At 40.3% G+C, this 19038-nt stretch overlaps 1 pseudogene; it reads left to right on the top strand.

Moving 5' to 3' along the window:
* The first annotated feature begins 210 nt into the window (after positions 1-210).
* LOC101280851 (ubiquitin-conjugating enzyme E2 R2-like) lies at positions 211-9612 on the top strand (annotated as a pseudogene).
* Positions 9613-19038: the final 9426 nt, after the last annotated feature.

The raw sequence follows: 19038 nt of genomic DNA on the forward strand, positions 1-19038 counted from the left end.
TACCATCAACTTTGCCTCCAAGATCCCTCAAACCATTTGTGATGGATTAAAAATGGACACAAATTATTAACCACTCCTCTCATCATCACTGGATCTGGCCGTGTGATTTGGTTTGGCCTATGGGACATTAGTAAATGTGACACAAATAGAGGCTTCACGAGCATTTGTATCTTTTGGCTTGTCTTCTTGGAACTCTGTCCTGAGACCATCATGATGTTAAGAAGTCAGTCTCACCTCGAGAAGGAAGAGAGGAGCCACGTGGAGGACAGGAGCGATTCCTTTAACCAAGCACCAACAGCCAGACGTATGTGTGAGTTCATCTTGAGCCATGCAGGATTTCCAGCCATAATCTGATTGCAAACACAGGAATGTGCCCCAGCAAGATAAGCAGTAGAAGGATCCAGCCAACTCATATATTGATAAGAAGTAATACATCGTTCTTTGTTGTAGCCACTCAGTTTGAGGTGGCTCCTTAGGCAACAATAGTTAACAGAAACATCATCCCTTTCTCTCTGTGTTGATGGGCCTACCTGAGGCTCATCAAGTCTCTTCTGGATTTTGGAAGTAGCAAGATAACCAATCTCCCTATATTTCTTCTTCCAATTTATCCAAAACCACCATCTTTAGTACATTCACATATAATCATATCATTCTTATACTATACGTGGAAACTTTCAATAACCACACTGCTATGAGTAACAGCTAAACTCTTTAGTATATCCTTAATGCCCTTTATATTTTCTGCCCAACTTATGCTGCCAAACCTTCTTCTCACCACATCCACCTTCCTGTACTGCTACAGGATTTTGCACATTTTTATTACAGCTTTTACCATCTTTTTATGTAACAGTTATGTATTTAAGCATTTGTTCCACCATCCGTAGTAACTATAGGTGACCACAGTACCTCAAACACAATAGATGTTAAATTATCACTTATTGAATGAATACTTTACCATGATCATAAAACTTGGTTTTATTTTCTTTTATTTGAATTTCAGTTGAAAACAATGCAGCTTTATGTCCATTTTACTGATGAGGAAACAGATTCGTAAAAGTTAGGAGCCCCGCTCAGGTCACAGAGTACTAGAGCCTTTAATAAAAGTGTTGTTATCTGACTCCTTGCAGAGTATGCTTTGCCCTAATTAACTACTCTGTATCTTCAAAAACACTATGTATTTGCATATTTTGAAAATGAAAATTTAAATACTCTACCAAAATCAGGCTGTCAGTGCTTTATAATTCCATATAACATTTCTTTGATTCCATGTTATAAATGTACAGTGAATTCCTTTCCTTTGGTTGAATGTAAAGTTGTATGGTAAGAAAATCTTTAATTAATGTTTTTCATTATGGTCAGCCTTTAAATAACCCAACCTCTTTTTCCAGTATCTTCAGAGAAAGCTTATCATTCCAGTAGGGTCAGCTTAGTAAAATCAACATGTTTAATCTTCATGTGTAATAGTTGGCTGAAAGCCAATGGAATCAAAAAGGCAGGTGTGAGCAAGGAAGAAAACAGGCAAGTGTAGACGAGCACAAGGGTAAAACACCCCTTTAATAGATGCAGGAGAAAATGTACTGTATTCTGTAGGGAATGAACAATTCTGATGGGTTGAGCAAGTCACTGATTGCTTCTCCCACTTATCTGATTGTGACCTTGGGTATTTTACTTCATTTCTGAGTCTTGATTAACTTGTCTGAAAAATAAAAGTAATTATGCCTGACAAGTTTGTTGGGGGTTTAGCTGAAATATTATACATACAGCACATTGAACAATGTCTGGCATATAGCAAGCTAGCAATAAATTGTAATAATTATATTGCTGTTATATTAGACAGTAAATTTTTTTAGGTTAAATAGAATAATTGCTCATGATCAATACTAGAGTGTTGAAATACTCCCAAATCAAAGCTATTTTGTTACCTGTGATAATATTTTATTTACAATGTTAGTGTTATCCTAAGTAAAGACTAGGAGGAAGATATTGGCCAGGATGTATAGAATATGCAATCCCATGGCAAGGTGAATGAGACACTATGATTAATTTGGACAATATCAGTTCACACTCTTAAGGGATTTGACCACTCAGATATCACTGGAAAAACTGGGATTCTATTAGCACTGGGGAAATAGCTGGTGGGTAGTCAACCAATGGTGTCTACCACAGTTGTCTTCACATCTTTTCTCTACTTCCTCATCTTTCACTCTTCAATCCACTCCAGTCTGATATCTGTCCCTCTTGTTCTTGAAGTCACCTCCTGAAGGTCATGGACTCACATGCCCTCAAATTTAATCAATATTTTTTTAGCTCTGGTCTTATTTGACTGCTCAGTAACACATAACACAGTCAGTTGTTTCCTCCTTCTAGAAATGCTTTTTTCTTGGTCTATGTGATACAAAACTTTACTGATTTTCTTACCTAGCATCTCCCTCCCTCTCTTTAGATAACTCTTCCTCTTCCACTCGACTTAATGTGACTCAGAGCTTTTATTTTTTTTCTCCCTACCATCTATATGCCAGTAACTCCCAAATCATAATCTCTAGCCTACACTTAGAGACCTATATATTTAATTGCTTACTTGACCCAGTCAATTGATCGTCTCCATGGCATCACAAAATTGACATTCCAGACTTGAGTTTTTTATTTTCTCCCAAAATTGTTATCCTCCAGACTTACGTGATTTCAATAAATGACACTATCACCTCCCCACACCCATTTGCTTAAGCCCCAAATCTGGGCACATCTTGCCATATCTCTCTCTTACCTCCATATTCAATATATTACTGAGCCTCAGTGATTCCACTACCCTCAAAACACCCTGAATCCATCCATTACTCTCCATTTGCACTGCCAATACCCCAGTCCAAGCTATTCCAACTCTCACCTGGACTAATGCAATTGTCTCCTAAAAATGTCAATCTTCTTCCACTCTTACCCCAATCCAAAACCAATGCAATACCCGTATTGCAACCAATGGGGTCTTTTAAAGATATAGAGGAAATGGTGTCACTCTCCTACTTAAAATCCTTTTATGACACTCCCCCCCGCACTATTGCACTAAAATAAGACTCAAACACGTCAGCATGGCCCACAGTCACGCCATCCTCTTAGTCTCATCTCACGCTAACTTGTCGTCCCTGCACTCTGACCGTCTTGGCCTTCTTTCTTGAGCATCTCACACTCGCAGCCACAAGGCCTTTTCCATGGATGGTCTGGATTGCTATGCACACACATCCTTCCTCCCACACACAGACTCTCTGTCTGCCTAACTACTTGTCCTTCAGAAAGGCTTTTTATGATGGTCTCAGCTAAAGAAAATGCCCGTGGTCTTTCTTAGAGCACCTTGTTCTTTTCCTCTATAGTGGTTGTTACAATCTGTAATTTTTAAATGTAGTTTAATTTTACAAACAAATTAAAAATGTGTCATTATCAAAATTTGTTTCATGCTTTTGCTGTCTGGTTAAAATTAGGTGTACTTTAGTCTGTTAATTTACCTACATGTATTTATTCTTTAGATGCTTGGAACCCATCTCCCTTTGTAGCTACTACTACAAGAACACACACGCGCGCACACACACACGCAAGTAGGCAGAAGTTTCTTTATAGCTTTGGGAGAAACGCACGAAATTCTAAAATTTGTGCACATAACTATGGGATCCTAATGCCATTTTAACCCAACAGAATTTAGTCCTTGCTAAAAGTTATTTCATTCTTACAAAGCATTAGATCAAAAAAGGAAATACAAATTCATTAACATCCGGCTTCAAGTTCACTATCAATAATGAATGAAAAATCTCTAATCCAATGAAATCTAGTTTATTTCAATAAGTATATACTAGTAAAATACCTATATGTTATTATTGAGCTCTGACTTGTTCTTGATTTTAACTTACTAGACTGCATCAATTGAGCCATGTCAATTATTTTAAGGGAAATAATACCAGTAACATTTTGTCTTTAAAACCTCAAATAGGAAATCCCCATTAGTGTAATAAATAATGTATCTGGCAGGAAATTGGCAAGCTGTCTTAATCAGAAAACTTCCTGGCTGACAATCACACAAAACTGAGACCATAAAGCATATCTTAAATGTTTCAGCACTTGGATTTTCCTAAATACTTCTTTTAAGTTCCTTCTGAACAACTTGCACAAAGATCAAAACATACTGATTTCATCATTGCTGGCCAAAATCACAGGAGAAACTTATAAAAGTATATGGATACACTTACCAACTTATGAACAACAAAATGTTTCATGACTTCATTGAAAAGAGTCAATAAGATAAAAGATTTTCCTCATTTATAACATGGAGAGGTTGAACTAGATGAAAGCTAAGATATCTTCAAGCTCTAAAAATTCTAATGTTTTTTCTCTTAGATTAAATAAATAGAACATAAAGTACTCTATACTACACATAGTACATATTTTCCTCTTCTTACAAGGAAAGGCATCTATGTTTCACCATTTCTATAGTTTTACTTTATATTTATTAATGTGTATCGAGCAGGTTAATATGCCAGAAGATGTGGACTCAGTCTTACGTCTCTAAGAAGTGAAAATACAAAAGAGTAACATCATCACTCCTTAGCTTGAACAAACAGCTAATTTGGGGGACTTCCTGCCACCCCTCCGCTCTTGCCTTTTATATCCCCCATCTCTGCTCCAATCCTCTTAAACACACACTAACACACACCCCATCAGGAGGCCCATTATGGATATAACCATTCTAATCTGCTGAGGGCAACAGAGAGCATCCTCAGGAATTACAGAGTAGAAACAACCCTGTTTAGAATCCACTTCAGGTGTCCTCGTTGATGGCTCAGATAGAGATGCTGCACTATGAAGGTGTTTCATTCTGATCCTTATTCATAGCCCTTTGAAATACAGTTAAAAAGTAAGAGTCAAATTTCTCCAAAGAAGATATACAGACTGCCAACAAACACATGAAAGAATGCTCAACATCATTAATCATTAGAGAAATGCAAAGCCAAACTACAATGAGATATCATCTCACACCAGTCAGAATGGCCATCATCAAAACATCTAGAAACAATAAATGCTGGAGAGGGTGTGGAGAAAAGGGAACACTTTTGCACTGCTGGTGGGAAGGTGAATTGGTACAGCCACTATGGAGAACAGTATGGAGGTTCCTTAAAAAACTACAAATAGAACTACCATATGACCCAGCAATCCCACTACTGGGCATATACCCTGAGAAAACCATAATTCAAAAAGAGTCATGTACCAAAATGTTCATTGCAGCTCTATTTACAATAGCCAGGAGATGGAAGCAACCTAAGTGTCCATCATCAGATGAATGGATAAAGAAGATGTGGCACATATATACAATGGAATATTACTCAGCCATAAAAAGAAACGAAATCGAGCTATTTGTAATGAGGTGGATGGACCTAGAGTCTGTCATACAGAGTGAAGTAAGTCAGAAAGTGAAAAACAAATACCGTATGCTAACACATATATATGGAATTTAAGAAAAAAATGTCATGAAGAACCTAGGGGTAAGACAGGAATAAAGACACAGACCTACTAGAGAATGGACTTGAGGATATGGGGAGGGGGAAGGGTAAGCTGTGACAAAGCGAGAGAGAGGCATGGACATATATACACTACCAAATGTAAGGTAGATAGCTAGTGGGAAGCAGCCGCGTAGCACAGGGAGATCAGCTCCGTGCTTTGTGACTGCCTGGAGGGGTGGGATCGGGAGGGTGGGAGGGAGCGAGACGCAAGAGGGAAGAGATATGGAACATATGTATATGTATAACTGATTCACTTTGTTATAAAGCAGAAACAAAAAATAAAATAAAATAAAAAAAAGTAAGAGTCAAAATAAAAGCAAATCAAAGATGCCCCTGAGCAAGGAAGAGAATGAGCAAGTAACCAGGAATGCCTATGGTTAGGTCCACACTGTACCCTGCCACTTGAGCCAACAGACCCTCTTGTATTAGAGGTATCAGTGGTGGGGGAAAACACCACGTGCAATTTAGGGTAAGTCCCAGTGGGAAAATCATAACACTGCCCCCTGGGGTACTGGAGCAAGGTCACACCGTTTGCAAGAGAGAAGATATGTTTTTTGAAATGCAACTCCTGGCATGGTACAAACTGAAAGCCAGACTATGGGACACCATATGAACTCATGAGCCAAATCTTCCCTGACCCATCAACTCAGATAGCCCAGACTCCTGTCATACACCATGGTTGCACCAGCACCTCTTCCTCAGCATAATCCCATGGCCCACAAGGGGGATCTCTGAGGACTAGCTGATGGAGGATGAAAATGCCCACGTTTGGTTTACAGATGGGTCAGCTCAGTGTGTGGACGCAAGCCACTGCAGCCTAATTCAGGCACAGACTGGGACAGTGCATCTGGTCATCTGCTTCATGTGATAAAAGAAGTGGCCTGAGATTAGGACATATAAGGGGTCATGGGCAGTCTGGCTAGCTCATCAAAGTCACAGAAGAAAAAAGACGGGAAGATCAGGGACAAAGAGGTGTGGCAGAAAGGAATATAGTGTATGGGAAATGGGAGTGGGGGAGGGAGGGAGACGCAATAGGGAAGAGAGATGGGGACATATGTATATGTATAGCTGATTCACTTTGTTATAAAGCAGAAACTAACACACCATTGTAAAGCAATTATACTCCAATAAAGATGGTAAAAAAAGAAAAAAAAGAAAGAAATGGGAGTGAATATAAAGTGTGAAAATCTTTGTATGAAAAGTTAACATCAATCCAAGAGTTCCCACTATGGAAGTGGCATTAAACAACCAAGTCGGTAGAATGACTTAGCCAATTGATGACAGCAAGCTGTCACTGGCCGGTCCAACGGTGGAACAATGGACATATTAAAAAGTGGCGCTGGTGAAAGAGATAGAGGTTAGGCATCAACCCAGCAGCATAGGCTCCCACTTTCCATAATGAATCGAGCTACTGCTGCCTCTAAATGTCCAACCTGCCAGCAACTGAGACCAACGTTGAGTCCATATCGTGGCACCATTCCTTCAGGAGACAATCTGCCCATTTGATGGCAATTTGTCTACACTGAGTCCCTTCTACCTTTAAAAGACCTGTGATTGAGTCAGATAGGAAGAGATCTTTTTTGGCATGGATTGCCTTTCCTGCACACAGAGTCTCGGCCAGCATCACTACCCAAGGGTTTGTTCAACCTGCCCAGGATCCCACACACAGCAGAGCAGGTATCAGAGTAGGCCCGTGACAAGGAGGTACACCAGTCATACCACCTCCATGAAAACGTGGATTTGAGCAACGGGTAGACTGTGATGGACGTGGAGATTCATCATCTACATGCCTCTGCAAGGAAGGATTTATAGTCCCAGCTGCCTAGGTGGTGTCAGCCCTTTCAGAAACTGGCTCAGCTGCAGAGTCCCACTACCTGCGGGGACCCACATCTAGCAGCTGATCTATGAGCGAGAAGTTTCAGCCAACTCACCCCAGTGAGCTAGGGCCATTTTAGCTCAATCAAAATGGCTAAGTCTGACATGACATCTGCATCACAGCTCAACGTTTCCTGCCCAATCTTATTTCCTTGCCTTTCTTTCCACATTTGTTTATCCCAAGGGCAATGCCTAATAAATATTCTATTCTCTAAACTCCAGCTCAGAGTCTAACAGAAACCACCTGGATTACATTTTCTGAACAAATCTCAGGGCACAGAGTGAGCCGTGGGAGGTCCCAGAGCATATTAATATCTCAGGACATTTTTATGAATCTATACAATGCACTTACATAAGTATATATTTTAAAATTACTCCTGGGTTTATACTTGCAGCCTTATGATAACTGAAGTAGCATGCAAATAAATTCTCAAATACCTTTAGCCAATATGTACAGAAAATGTACATCATATCTATTTTAGGAAACCCTCCTACACTGTTGATGGGAATATAAATTGGTACAGCCACTATGCAGAACAGTATGGAGGTTCCTTATAAAGCTAAAAATATAGCTACCATATGATCCAGCAATCACGCTCCTGGGCATGTATCTGGAGAAAACCATAATTCAAAAAGATACATGCACCCCAACGTTCATTGCAGCACTATTTACACTAGCCAAGACATGGAAGCAACCTAAATGCCCATCATCAGAGGACTGGATTAAGAAGATGTGGTATATATATATATATATATATATATATATATATACACAATGGGATATTAGCCATAAAAAAAGGACGAAATAGTGCCATTTTCACCTGCATGGATGGGACCTAGAGACTGTCATACTGAGTGAAGTAAGTCAGACAGAGATAGACAAATATCATATGATATCACTTATATATGGAATCTAAAAAAAAATGGTACAAATGAACCTATTTACAAAACAGAAATAGAGTCACAGATGTAGAAAACAAACTAACGGTTACCAAGGGGGAGAGGGAGGGATAAACTGGGAGATTGGGATTGACATAGACACACTACTATATACAAAATAGATAACTCATGAGAACCTTTGTATAGCACAGGGAACTCTACTCAATACTCTGTAATGACCTATATGGGAAAATAATCTAAAAAAGGGTAGATATATGTATAACTGATTCACTTTTCTGTTCAGCAGAAACGAACACAAGATTGTAAATCAACTATACTCCAATAAAAATTAATTTAAAAAAGAAAAGAAAAAATAAAATTCTAGGAGAGGGCCAGGAAGCTAAGCACTGTCCCCTCACCATCCCGGGCCCTCGGATGCCTTCCTCCATTTTCACCTCCTCTCACCGTCCCCCGCCCACCCCAGTTAAGGTGGGGCGGGGAACAACCCAGAATTTCTTTAACTCTCTCCAGCCCTCCCCCGACCCGGCCTGAACGTGAGCAGAAGAACCAGGCCAGCCCACTGGCGTCAGGCGCCTGGTACCGCCGCGGGGTGTGTGAAGACCCGGGGTCCAGCCCCGCCCAGGGCAAGCGGCGGGGAAGGGCCTGGTCCCCCTCCCCCTCCCCCCCGCCCACTTGTGAGGACTGGGGCCCAGTAGCAGATGACCAGTTCGCGGAAGGCCCTGCTCCTCGAGCTGAAATCCCTGCAGGAGGAAGCGGTGGAAGGCGCCGCATCACACTGGTGGATGAATCCGACCTCTACAACGGGGAGGTTGTCCTCTTCGGACCCCCTAACACTCTCTACGAAGGCGGCTACTTCAAGGCTCATATTAAATTCCCTATTGATTACACGGATTCACCACCTACCTTGAGATTCTTGACCCAAATGTGGCTCCCCAACATTTAAGAGCGTGGAGACGTATGCATTTCCATTCTTCCTCCGCCTGTGGACGACCGGCAGAGTGGAGAACCGCCCTCTGAAAGGCGGAACCTTACTCAAAATCTCAGGACTATCTTGTTAAGTATGATCTCATTGCTTAATGAGTCCAACACCTCCTCCCCAGCCGAGGTGGATGCTTCTGTTATGTTCAGGGAAGGGAGGGACAGTACAGGAAAAGACAAAGAATATGCCGAAATCATTAGGAAACAGGTGTCAGCCACTAAGGCCAAAGCAGAAAAGGCTGGAGCGAAGGTCCCCACGACCCTGGCGGAATAATGCATCAAAACTAAAGTGCTGGGACTTCCCCGGTGGTGCGGTGGCTAGGGCTCAGCGCTCCCAAAGCAGGGGGCCCGGGTTTGATCCCTGGTCAGGGAACTAGATCCCGCATGTGTGCCCCAGCTAAAGATCCCACATGGGGCGTTGAAGATCCCACATGCATGTAACGAAGACTGAGCAAAGCCAAATAAATATTTAAAAAAAAAACCACTAAAGTACTGCAGCCTCAGTTCGCCTCTACAAAGTGTTCGCAGTGAAACACATTTGGTCTGTTTTCAGATTCTTGAATTAAATAGTCTTTCATCAAAAAAAAAAGATAAATAAAATTCTAAAAATTTCACAGGCAAAAATAATCTCAAAATGGATCATAGATCTAAATGTAAGAGTTACAACTATAAAAATTTCAAGAAGAACACACAGGAGAAATCTTCAGCAACTTTGGGTTTGGGAAAAGAATTCTAGATACAAAACAAACAGCATGAATGAAAACAATTTCATAAATTGGACTTTATCAAAATTTAAAACTTTGCTCTTCAAAAGACCCTGTTAATGAAAGAAAAGATAAACCACAGACTGAGAGAAAATATTTGCAAAATATATATTCAAAAAGGACTTATACCTAGAATATATATAGAACTCTTACAACTCAATAATAATACGATAAATAACCCAAGAAATATGGGCAAAAATCTGAACTAATGCTTTACTGAAGAAGATATACAGATGACAAATAACCTCATGAAAACATGTTCCACATCATTAGTCACTATGGAATTTAATTAATTAAATAAAATGCATTTAGATGTAAATTATATGCAAATTAGAACTACATGAGCTATCACTAGAATTTCTAAAACTAGAAAGACTATTCATACCAAGTGTTGATGAGCAAGTAAAACAACTGGATCTCTTATATGATGCTCTTTTATTTTTTTAATTTTTATTTTTTTTAATTTATTTATTTATTTATTTTGGCTGTGTTGTGTCTTGTTGCTGCGCGCAGGCTTTCTCTAGTTGCAGCGAGCGGGGGCTACTCTTTGTTGTGATGCGTGGGCTTCTCATTGCGGTGGCTTCTCTTGTTGCCGGGCACAGGCTCTAGGCACAGGGGCTTCAGTAGTTGTGGTTCACAGGCTCAGTAGTTATGGCTCATAGGCTCTAGAGCGCAGGCTCAGTAGTTGCGGCGCGTGGGCTTAGTTGCTCCACGGCATGTGGGATCTTCCCACCCATGTCCCCTGCATTGGCAGGCGGATTCTTAACCACTGCACCACCAGGAAAGTCCTTATGATGCTCTTTTAAAAGTAATATGGTACAACCACTTTGGGACACTGGTTGGCTGTGTATTATAAATACAACTCAGCAATTCCACTCTAGATATTTATCCCAGAGAATGAAAAATATATGTTCATAGCAGTTTTATTCACAATAGCCCTGGAAACAACCAGATGTCCATCAACTGTTGAATAGATAAACAAATTGTGTTATAGCCTTACAATGAACTACTACTCAGCAATAAAGAGAAAGATACCTCTGATACATGCAATATGGGTAAATCTCAAAAACGTTGGGTTCATACTGAATGTTTCCATCGATGCTAAATTCTAGAAAATAAAAGCTAATCTACAGAGACAGTAAGCAGATTAGTGGTTTCCTTGAGCTGTGGGTGAAGGAAGTAATGACCACAAATGGGCAAGGAGAAGCATTCTGGCCTGATGGATTTATTCCATATCATGAGTGTAGTGGGAGTTACACAGGTGTATATATCAATATTTGTCAAAAGCCATAAAACGCTACACTTAAAATCTTTGAATTATTCTATGTAAATTATACCACAATAAAAATTTTTAAAGAACATTTTTAAAACCTGTTTAAAGTCTGACCAAAGGAAATGAAAGTAGGGATTTGAATAAATATTTGTACACCCATGTTCATAGCAGTTTTGCAAAATAGGCAAAGGGTGGAAACAACCCTTGTGTCCATGAACAGAAGAATGTGTAAACTAAATATGGTATATATGTACAATTAAACATTATCAGCCTTAAAAGTCTGACACGTGCTACAACATAGACAAGCCTTGAAAACATTATGCTAAATGAAATAAGCCAGTTACAAAAGGACAAATAATGTGTGATTCCACTTATATGAGGTTCTTAAAGCAGTTGAATTCACAGAAGCAGAAAGTAGAATGGTAGTTGCCAAAGGCTGAGAGGAGAGGAGAATGAGAAGTTAGTGTTCACTGGATCAGAGTTGCAGGTGGGGAAGAAGAAAACGTTCTGGAGATGAATGGTGGGGATGGTTGCACAACAACATGAATGTACCTAATACCATAGAACCGTACATTTTTAATTGTTTCAAAAAGGTAAATTTATGTATATTTTACCACAATTTAGAAAAAGGAGAGGTAATGAATAGAATATGTGAGAGGAAGAAGTGGACACCCCTTTGAAATTAATGCTTTGATTCTGTGGGTAGGGAAATCTTGGAAACCAAGATGAGCAACCCCATCATAGAAAACTGATAAGCAAGGAATAGTAGAGCAACCCCATCATGGAAAACTGATAAGCAAGGGATCAAGGAGACTAGAAAGAAAGAACTTCAAATAGGGACCATCCTGACCAGCAGGATAGGTGAACCTAACAATTCAGATGATTATCTTTATGCCGAAATGCAAAGAAATGATCATCTTGAGTCTCTCCCAAAGGGTTATGTTTCTAACTCCCAAAAGCTTTCTATGGAAGCATGAATTTCATGGGAAATAGCTGGAGAATAGGCTAATGGAAAGATATGAATTTCGATTGGGCTCACTGTCTACACAACAATTTCCCTATGGGCTAAGACAAAGGGTCATTAGATTTGGAATCACATCCTCCATTCACAAGAGAAACACTGACAACTTACTAAGATTCAGAGGAGATCGATAGAACAGAAGAATCAGCTAAACTTGCAGGCACGGCAGCTATGGCAACAACCTTGGCAAACCCTCCACACAGATAGCAACAAGCCACTTCAAAATCACTGGGAGCTGAGCCAAGAGAGGGAACACTGAGACAAGGGCTTCGTAAATCCTAAGGATAAACTCCCTGCGCATGGAAAACAAAGGACAACTTCCAAAGCGTTGATTTCTTCTGATCTTTCTTAATTTAAGAACCCTGGCACTCAAGTCTGGAGATCAGACCCAGTCTCTCAAAGGGAAGGACAATCTGCCCCAAAGTCCTTAACATCGGGTCCAGTAAAACGTTAGATTGGCCTGGAGAGACTCTAAACCCCGAGACTTGTTTTGAACAAAGGATAATTTTCAAGAATCTCAGGAACTTTTAGATACAGGATCAAAGATAACATTCATTCTGGGAAACTTGAACATAAGGAGAGAAATTTTTTTGACTATTGAAAGATATGGAGGAGAAGTAGCTGTGGTTCCTGGGTTAGGATAGTGGCCGGACACAGAGGACCAAAGAAGTTTTCCTGGGGTGGTATTTCCTTTCCCTGAGTGTGTAATTGCAAGGGATTTATTGTAATTCTAGGGATGGAAAGAGACTTCAAATGTCAAAGAGTAGAACCCCCAACAACTGGACCTGCCAAAAGGGAAGCTCCTGAACCACACTGCTGCAAATGTGGAAAGTACCACGGTGCAGTAGGATCATAATAAATTTCATAGCAGGGATGTTGAAGAAACTGGGACTAACCTCACACACCACTTACCCCTTGAACCCTGGTTTGACTGGTCCAAAATAGAGATGGGCCTTGAATCAACCTTTTGGTAATCTGTGGTCACTGATGTAGCAAATGCATCCTTTTAGATGCTAATTATGACCTGTTAATTTTGGTCGTCAATATAGTGTGCCTTTGTCTGGCCAGAATGGCCCTACTATAGGATAAATTCTTTAGCACTGCATTATAATCTAATAAGGTAACATTTAGACAGGTGTCCTTGATCTGATTCAAGTAGAAGATGTATTCATTTTAGAGCTGGCACATTGGGGTAGCCATTGGAAATAACTGTACTTGAGGCTCTGCCTTCCCTTATTAGTTTGACAACTAAAAATGATAGAACAATTTAACAGAAAAACTAAATTCAAGGGCCCTTCACCAAACAATAACTTTTATGGGAGTGTTGTTATTTCGAACATATAAATTATGCACTGAGTGGGACAAAATGTTTGTCCTTGAAACTCACATCACTAAACAGGATGCAAAGAAAGTAAGTGCTGGGTACGGATACCGACACAATGGGGTATTCTGCTGCAGTAACACCATTAGATCACGTGGCCTCCTGACAGGCAGGTCTCTTAAAGATTACACAGGCAACTTTCTAACCTCTCAGCCCATATAACCCAGAAAGACTCCCCAGTGGGCTCTCCAGTGATCCCTTGACGTGGAATCATTGGCATGTCCCTAAGGAAATGAAAATGTTGTCAAATGGTGTACTCATTTTTGAGTACAAATCAGTTGCCAGCCACTTATTGGTCCATCGTTAAAACAGAGCACCCCAAAGACAGAACATCAGGTCCTTCTGCCACCACCACAAATTTGATTATATTTGATACACAAGTACTCTCAAGGGATGACGGGCAGATGAGAGCTCCATTGTTAAATGGAAGCAGTAGAATCAGGATAGAGTACTGCCCTTCACAGAAGCATGCTGCACGACTAGGAGCCAGCCCTTGGCAAGAGCACCCTGACTGATGCCCAAGGTACACTGCTTCTTCTAAGAAACACTGTGCTTGACCACTGCACTCTTCACTCTGATACCTCCAAGACGATTATTTTCAAATACCACAAGATGTGGTAGCCATCCAAATCTCAGTGTGATTGGAGGTAGAGTCTTCTTCACCTTAACAATTTATCTTCTCAATAATTTCTCCCTTCACAATAATGCCCCCTTCACAGTCCCACCCTCCACACAACTCAAGCCCCACGGCAAAGGGTGAGGTAACAGTCTGGCCAATAAATAAATAAAAATACCACACACACGACTGGCCATTCCACCACCATGAAGAGATCTGGAGCAATACAAGTGACAGGTCCCAAATGCTTCTTCATTAAAAAACTAGAGAGCAAATAGAAGTAGAGCTGACTTATTTACTGAATTGGGATAAAGAGTATACGGTTCATTGGGGAAAAAACATGGGTTGGTCAAAAATATATAAGTAAACACTTGTATCTGACGTTATATTTTCTCATATTTTAACCATGGTTGGGGGGACTTGTGGATGAAATGAGGACAGATATTCATTTCTGGATGCCAGAAATGCTAAAATAAATATTCAAACTCCCTTTGACCCAATGGGTGGCAAGATACATGTGAACCACCTAGAAGCCAAATCATACAGGAAGCTTTAGTGGCTGAGGAACCAGGAAACATTGAATATTTTTTCAAACAGGGCCAGGGGAACTTTAATTTGAAATCCAGAAATCTTTTAAAACTAAGAGGCCTTTGATTAGATTTTTCTTTTCTAGTCTGGTTCTCTAATCCTTCTTTTCTGTTGATGGACATAGTATCCTAGGCAAGACTAGGGTACAACTTCACTGTACCAGCTTGTCCCAATCAACTGCACTTTTGGGGCCTGAATGTGGGGTTGCTTAGTCTGATGAGAAGCAAGGCTATTTTCAGCATTTACGGAACCATTTAACCAACTGTCATGGGCCATTTGACACATTGCAGCCTCCCATGCCAGAGTGGTCTCTATAGAGAGAAGAACCTTGGTCTCAAAGTATTAATTATATCCAGTTATACATGGCAATGGCTGGAGCCTGTGGAGAACACCCAACCAGGAAAGAGATCAATCTGTTCTATTTTAGCAAGTAGAAAATCTAATTGTTGCTAGTGAAAGTTTATTTATATACATTCTCTTATCATTGCAGAAACTGTAGGGAAGTTTTGCAAATGATAGTTAACATTCCAAGCAAGAAAGAATGGAAAATGTAAGTTAATAAATGATTTCTAATAGAACATTTAAAATAAAGAAGAAAGAAGATGACTAATGGGTGAGATTTTCCCCAAGCATCCTGAGGATAAAATAAATTATTTTCAAAATATTGATTTGATAATAAACCAAATTATTCTTATCCTTCCATGTATGAATTAATTAATATGTTCACACACTACTTCCATTTAGGAGTATCAAGTGAAATCTATTCAGATATGGAATAGATCATTTCTTCAAGGAGTATAAATTCAGTAGATATAAATTGTTTTTCTGACATAGGAAGACATACCAGTATATAAATAGAATTAGAATACAAGATATAGTGACTTTCTAGTTTTCTGAAAGTTTGTAAAGCCACTATTTCAATCATATTTCATATCTCAAATTTCTACAGGTAGCTATCACCATAAAAAAGTTAAACTTTTTGAATTATGGTTTTCTCAGGGTATATGCCCAGTAGTGGGATTTCTGGGTCATATGGTAGTTCTATTTTAGTCTTTTAAGGAACCTCCATACTGTTCTCTGTAGTGGCTGTATCAATTTACATTCCCACCAACAGTGCAAGAGGGTTCCCTTTTCTCCACACCCTCTCCAGCATTTATCGTTTGTAGATTTTTTTTTTTTTTTTTTTTTGCGGTACGTGGGCCTCTCACTGTTGTGGCCTCTCCCGTTGCGGAGCACAGGCTCCGGACGCACAGGCTCAGCAGCCATGGCTCACGGGCCCAGCCGTTCCGCGACATGTGGGATCCTCCCGGACCGGGGCACGAACCCGTGTCCCCTGCATCGGCAGGCGGACTCCCAGCCACTGCGCCACCAGGGAAACCCTGTAGATATTTTTGATGATGGCCATTCTGACCAGTGTCAGGGGATGATAACTCATTGTACTTTTGATCTGTATTTCTCTAATGACTAGTGACATTGAGCATGTTTTCATGTGCCTCTTGGCCATCTGTATGTCTTCTTTGGAGAAATGTCTACTTAGATCTTCTGCCCATTTTTTGATTGGGTTGTTTGTTTTTTTGATATTGAGCTACATGAGCTGTTTATATATTTTGGAGATTAATCCCTTGTCAGTTGCTTCATTTGCAATATTTTCTCCTATTTTGAGGGTTGTCTTTTCGTCTAATTTATGGTTTTCTTTGCATGGAAGTAACCTAAATGGCCATCAACAGATGAATGGATAAGGAAGATGTACATATATAAAATGGAATATTACTCAGCCATAAAAAGAAATGAAATTGGGTCATTTGTAGAGACGTGGATGGACCTAGAGTCTGTCATACAGAGTGAAGTAAGTCAGAAAGAAAAAAACAAATACGTATATTAATGCATATATGTGGAATCTAGAAAAATGGTACAGATGAACCTATTTGCAGGGCAGGAATAGAGACGCAGACACAGGGAATGGACATGTGGACACGGGGTGGGGAATGGGGTGTGGGATGAACTGGGAGATTGAGATTGACATATATACACTACCATGTGTAAAACAGATAGCTAGTGGGAACCTGCAGTATAGCACAGGGAGCTCAGCTCGGTGCTCTGTGGTGACCTAGATTGGTGGGATGGGGGCGGAGGAGGGAGGGAGGGCATATATGTACACATATAGCTGATTCACTTCATTGTACAGCAGAAACTAACACAACATTGTAAAGCAACTATACCCCAATTTTTTTAAAAAAGTTAAATTTATTTTCTTATTATATCTAAAAAAAAGAAGAAATTTTGATTGAGTAACAATATTCGTTGTGGGCCATCTTTTTTTTTTGCTCTATGCGGGCCTCTCACTGTTGTGGCCTCTTCCGTTGCGGAGCACAGGCTCCAGACGCGCAGGCTCAGCGGCCATGGCTCACGGGCCCAGCCGCTCCGCGGCATACGGGATCTTCCCAGACCGGGGCCCGAACCCGTGTTGCCTGCATCGGCAGGCGAACTCCCAACCACTGCGCCATCAGGGAAGCCCTGTGGGCCACCTCTGATCAGTGTATTATCTGTTTAAATTTATATGACTTCCTCCACAGTTATAAATTTAGACACCAGCAACATTTTGCAAAAGATTTGAAATACTTGCATAATGCTGGCTTTGGGACACATGCTTTAAATATAAGTGTCAAACACTGAACCAAAACTAGGTTTTCACTTTTATTGACAAATAAAAATAAATGGGAATTATTTTATTCTGAAGATTATTAAAGTATTACTGCTAAACCATTTTTACTATTTTTTATATTTATAAAAGGAATAGGTTTTGTTTTTTTTAACATCTTCATTGTGGTATAATTGCTTTACAATGGTGTGTTAGTTTCTGCTTTATAACAAAGTGAATCCGTTATACATATTCATATGTCCCCATATCTCTTCTTTCTTGCATCTCCCTCCCACCCTCCCTATCCCACCCCTCTAGGTGGTCACAGAGCACTGAGCTGATCTCCCTGTGCTATGCAGCTGCTTCCCACTAGCTATCTATTCTATATTTAAACCAATAGGTTTTGAGCTAAACCATTTCTCTGCCTCTTACCCTGTATACAGGCAAGTACACACACTACCCCTCTAGCCACGCACACATTCCCGTGTAGATTTATTAAAGGTATCTGTTGAACTCCCTACCCTCACCCTCAGCATTACCATTAATTCATTCAAGTAATGAGAGGATGAATTAACAGGAATAACTCCAGAGAACATTAAAGCAACAGTTAGTCTTTCATTCAAAGTGTGGTGCATGGTCTGGCCATCTCAAGCATCACCTGGAACATTGTTAGAAATGCAAAAGTTCAGCTCTTCACCTCCTAACCAAGACCTAGTTTAACAGATCTGTCCTTTAACAAGATCCCCAGGTGATTTTGCATGTACATTAAAGTGTGAGAAACACTGCTCTAGACTAGTGGTTCTTAAAGTATGGTCTCCAGACCAACTGCATCAATATTACCTGGGAACCTGTTAAAAATGTAAATTTTTAGGCCTCACCCCAGACCCACACATCAGAAACTGTGGGGCGGAAGCCCAGCAATGTGTTTCACCAAGACTTCCAGGTTCTAACTGGTGACAGCTGCTTCCATGATTGTAACCACATTCCCAACGATGACTGCTAATGTGAGGGTGGTGACATTGACAACTGCTGGGTAGGAGCAAATAAAACCTCAGAAATGTCTTTAAGAACCTACAGGATTTGTATCTGTGTGGCTCTGTAAACTTATATGTGCCACTCTCCCAATTGGTCACTCAGCTCCAGCCACAAAGCTCTTTCTCACCTTAGGGACTCCAGACTCACTGTTTCCTCTTCCTTTTAGGCTCTTATTCTCCTCTTAGCCTTATCCTTTAAGAAATGTCAGCTCTTTAGAGAAGCCTCTGACTCACCCTATCTAAATTTATTCTCTTTTTTTCTGTGTCTGAACCTTGTTTTTCTCATAGAGCAGGTCACAATTCACAGTTACGGTGTTCGTTAGTTTCCCTTACTAGACGTTAAGCTCCATGAAGCAGGACCCACCTCTGGCTTGATCACCATATTTTCCTTAGTGCCTCACAGTATCTTCTGCATAGTAGGCTTAATGACCGT

This window comes from Orcinus orca, chromosome 21 (genome assembly GCF_937001465.1).
Source record: "Orcinus orca chromosome 21, mOrcOrc1.1, whole genome shotgun sequence".
Taxonomy (NCBI): domain Eukaryota; kingdom Metazoa; phylum Chordata; class Mammalia; order Artiodactyla; family Delphinidae; genus Orcinus; species Orcinus orca.